We start from the raw sequence: 4,848 nt of genomic DNA on the forward strand, positions 1-4,848 counted from the left end.
ATAAAACAATACACTTACATCAGATACTGATCATTAACAGATCAGATTCTAGATCATATGGTGAGCATGCAAAAACTGAAATGTAAATTAAAATAATAAAACCAGAACCACCTAAGTTTGGGGATTTGATTTGCAAGTTTGGTCAAAAAGTAATTTACGATTGGGTTTGTTTTAGGTTCATCCATACAAAAATAATAAATAATCAGAAATATATAAATATATATTTAAGTACTTAAGTTCAAAATACAACAAAGAGCATCATCTATTGTGTAATGAGCAATTAAAATAAACAAGCTTGCACATATCGATATAAACTAGACTAACTTGCAAATAGTAGAGGGTGCAAGACTAACTTGAAATAGTAGATTGTGCAACTTGAGCATAGCATAGCATAGCATCTAAGAATAAGACCACTTAGCCTAATGTTGATGATGATGATAATGAACTACATTCATTGCATCTCTATGTGAAGATATGATGATGATAAATCTGTTCAGGAATGATGCAAATAATATATATGAAAGCAGCCGATAGTGGCATATAAAGAAAAATTGATCAACGAAGAAGTCCAAAGAAAATTGTAGCTATATGGATCATTATTGAGGTGTACCTATTTAATATGAGATGTCTTGAAAAAATCATTTATGAACTATAGCATGCAGGGTTCGGGAAAGAATATCACAATTAACAATGGATATAATATGTAGTAGACAATTCCAAATTGAACAGAGAAGAGGTGTAAAAATTTGATGAAATGATGTCGATATTTATACTTTTAGAATGAAATAGCCATAACAAATTTAATGAATATAATGAGAAACCTATTTTAATCTTTGTATATAACATCTACAAAGGAAGTTGTGGCAGATGCCTGACTATCATCTACTACCCCCATCTTTTCTCCTATACATTACTGACAAACTACATGTCTGGAAACCTTTCGATAAGCATCTTGGGGCCATGGTATGAGAGAGATTTCTTTATCATGTACACCTCATCTCATAACCCCCCAAAAAAAGGTATTTTGTTTTCTGTTCTATTTTGCAGTTGTGCAGAGAATTCTATCCAGTATGTGTGAATGAGGTGTGCTAAAAAATATTGCATATTAGAAAACATACAGTCAACAGACAAACTACTAATTCATGTAGCAGTAGAAGTATTTAGAATTACTTGGCACAATCTTAGAAGGAATAAGAAAAGAGTAACATATCCACTGGAAAATATAATCACAACTCAACACCCATCAGCTAATTGATCTTCAATGCGGCTCCAGGAATTAGGAATTTGGAATGTTGATAATATGAACATAAAAATAATAGCTTTTAGAAGAGCCAAATATCATTAGCACTTCTTGGATAGATATTTCATATAGTTCTGTTTACTGGAGAATTCACATAGTTGGCCAGGAGAATCAGCGATGAAGAAATGATAATTTAATCAACCTGTTCCACATAGAAACTATAAGAGAATGTGAGAATGATAAAAATTATATTTGCAATCCGAGCCAAGAAAATTAATATCATAGCAATAGCAATCACGACAGTAGCAACTGTGGTCATATTCCAAGTGTACCACTCATAATAGTGTTACCAAGAACTCATCACAATCTCCAAGGTCTGATAGGATTATAAATACCGAATGGACATTTTTAGGGATATTTATGTTGTTTCAAAATATCTCTGGAATGGAATCCATACTGTTATGGCAAGTCATAGTATTGAACAGTGAAAGTAACCCAAAGAGGAATATTTCAAAGTATACTGATTACACAACTATATTGATGTAATGTTATATTATCAAAATTGGTTATCTAAAGGAAGTCCCTTCTAGGGCACTTATGTTGTCATCATTCTATAGACAAAAATACTCATATTTAGAATATAGTTTGATAATACATCCACTGCAGGCCAATCGAGCATTGGCATTAATTAATTCTTCTATTGACTAGATTGATTAAATTATGGATATTGGTTCCACATTCATCCATCATCACACACAAACATCTACATCATATTGCCACACAAATTATTGATAAAAACAACTTGGTTACAATTTTGGAATACATCACTAAGGAATAAAGTCCAAGGACTAAGCTAGATTTGGAGGGACATTACAGAAGAACTACAGTAGTAGAAACTTGTAATTTCCTTGGAAAGGTTGATTGAGAGTCAAATACAATGTTTAATGACATAAGCTTTGCTTGATATACTAAAAATTAAAAAATAACTACCTATTGCTCAATGGTACAACCTTATCTCTGATAGTTTCAATTTGAGAGGGAAGAAAACAAGAAATTATAAGAATTCATCTTGGGTGTTTTTGTTAAGTGGGATTCTTCTTCCTCTTCAATATGCTTAGATAGTAGGCAGAGCATGTTCTACCAGTTACTCCATGGACTTTTACAGAATGATGAAGTGCTACAACTTATGAGTATTGGCAATTTTTGCCTCTACATTTCTGAGGGCAATCAAGTTTCTAGAGAACTGGGTAGAGCTATGTGAAAGCCTAGTGGGCATCTAAGAGAATGGATTTATGATCCTACATGCAAAAATTTTGTCATGAGGCTGCTCAATCTATACCTTGCAAATTCCATAGAAGAGGAATGCAAGAAGTAATCATGGCAGGGGATAATAACTCACGTGTGGACCAAAACATTCTAAAATTAACATAGTACATTCCAACACTAGATTACAATAGTGGAGGACTGCCCTTGGTTTCTACCATGTATGCTCTTTTGAATGTTATTTTGTTGTAAATCTGAGGCCTCTAAATAAACCCTTTGAAGTTTCCTACACATTGTTTCCCAAAATGGCTTACTTTAAATTCCTCCATGATCACAAGTAGAATGGTACACATTCGAGAAGGATATCTAGATAGCCTAGTCATCTTTTTAATTCATGCTTCTGATGAATTACGTCATTGAACTGCCATGGAACTACCTCACTGAATCCCTCTATAGTTCTTGTATAATTCATATTTTTCATCTGTTGTTTTGACTAAACAGTTCGACACATTATGAGATATAAATTGTTTACCTTGACGAGAAATAAATTATTTAATTTGATATAAATTGTTTACCTTCTCAAATAGCCAGATGAACAACAGCTTAAAAAAATTGTACAACATATAATATAAGATATTCAAAATTTTAAAAAAATAAATCTACAGGGTATTTGAGTTCTCAGATATGAAATTCCTACCTATTTACGGTAATGATCTGGATCACTCCGAGATGCAACTTGAACAGTTTCAACCAGCTAGGGCACATATCAAAGTGTAAAATGAAATGTTCCTGCGTATGTGCATCATTTGTGAAGAAAATCACAATCTGATCACTTTCTGTCATATTCATGATTAACTCTCCCACCTGATCTATTGAGAACTATCAATGTTGCTATTGGAAACTAGAGCAATGGTATAAGTTGCAGTTAAGGGAGTCATGAACTAATCATCCAGTGCAATAACATTGCAAAAATATTAAGTCATATTTGAGGAAAAGTAACTTTTAATATTGTCGCTATTTAAAATAATAATTTAAATATGAAAATGTGATAAAATACTACTATTGTGTACTAGTGCCTAGACTTGTTGCCTCGTGTGATGAAATTGCTACTCAGGCTGGTCCAACTCATCTATCAGAGGATTCAACTACAAGAGAAAGTGCAGGCCTACCCTGTGCTCAGCCTAAAATGAATGTATCTCAAAGTTGCGAGGTCTTGAAACACTCAAAGCAAACCGTTGGTTCTGATCAAGATGTTATAATGAATCAACTGCTTGCTCCAACAGAAGTTGCAAAAAGCACCAATGCAAAGTTTGAGGATGGTGAAAGCAACAAGCATTTTGCAGAGCAGATTGAATCAATAAAACAAGATTTTTTAAATGTAGTAACCCTGTGGCCTCCGCAGCTCCCATTTTGGTACAGGCAGGGGTATGCTAGTATAGGTGGTAGAATCTGGCCTTAGCCCTGCCAATTGCATGTTCTTTAAAGGTTTTTATGACTTTCAATAAATTCAATTTGTACATATCTTGTAATCATTTCATTCCCTTAGATGATATATCTTTGAGGCATTTTGTCAAACAGTTCACGTGCCTTCTCAATGCTTCCACATTTTGCATACATGCATATTCCTACAAGTTGCAACAACATCCAACAAAATTGTAATATAACATATGCCCATAGCTCCCTTTTTGAAATGGGTGAGGAGGATACCGGCAAAGGATGTGGAGTCCAGCATACACCTGCGGATTGCATTTTCTTTAATATTTCTAATTTTTTCTATCAATTTTGTGTATGTCCTCAAATAATTGCAATCTATGTCAGGAAACTTTTCTAGGGTATTCTGTCAAACAAGTAATTCAAACGCGAAATCATTGCATTCCATATTAGATGAGATATCTTTGAGGTATTTTATCAAACAGTTCACAAACCTGCTCAATGATTCCACATTTCACATACATGCAAAAACTATGATATTTTTATTGCATTAACGGATGCCCATTCCCTGTTCAAGAGCTCCCACTTTGAAATGGGCAAGGAGGATATTGAAAAAGGTTATGGAGTCTGGCTTTACACCTCTTTAATGTTTCTCAAAAAATTTTGCCCTAAAATAATTGCAATCTACTATAGTAAACTTCTTTTGGGCATTGTGTCAAACAAATAATTTGCATGGGTGGTTTCAGTGAATGATGCAAAGGCGACACAATGGTTGTAGTGAAGGAAATCAAATTGGATAATAATAAAAGAAACAGGGCTCTTGTATTATCGATTCCAAGCGAAAGCATTGAATGCAAATGCAAGTTGATTCCAATGAAGAGTGAATATGATGGCAACATAGAAGATGGACATTG

The 4,848-nt window shown here is 33.6% G+C and overlaps 1 long non-coding RNA gene across 2 annotated transcripts; it reads right to left on the reverse strand.

The window, feature by feature from the left end:
* Window positions 1–1,084: 1,084 nt before the first annotated feature.
* LOC149541823 (uncharacterized) lies at window positions 1,085–4,105 on the reverse strand. 2 transcript variants are annotated; one of them, XR_016355163.1, is made up of 2 exons: window positions 3,201–4,105; window positions 1,085–1,442 (listed from the first exon to the last, which is right to left on the reverse strand). It is a non-coding gene; the product is annotated as an uncharacterized LOC149541823 (long non-coding RNA). The 2 variants fall into 2 exon arrangements; XR_016355162.1 differs by having other exon boundaries at window positions 1,085–1,458.
* Window positions 4,106–4,848: the final 743 nt, after the last annotated feature.

The sequence above is a fragment of the Cupressus sempervirens genome, chromosome 8 (assembly GCF_028749045.1).
Source record: "Cupressus sempervirens isolate cs-2001-9-10 chromosome 8, ASM2874904v1, whole genome shotgun sequence".
Classification (NCBI taxonomy): domain Eukaryota; kingdom Viridiplantae; phylum Streptophyta; class Pinopsida; order Cupressales; family Cupressaceae; genus Cupressus; species Cupressus sempervirens.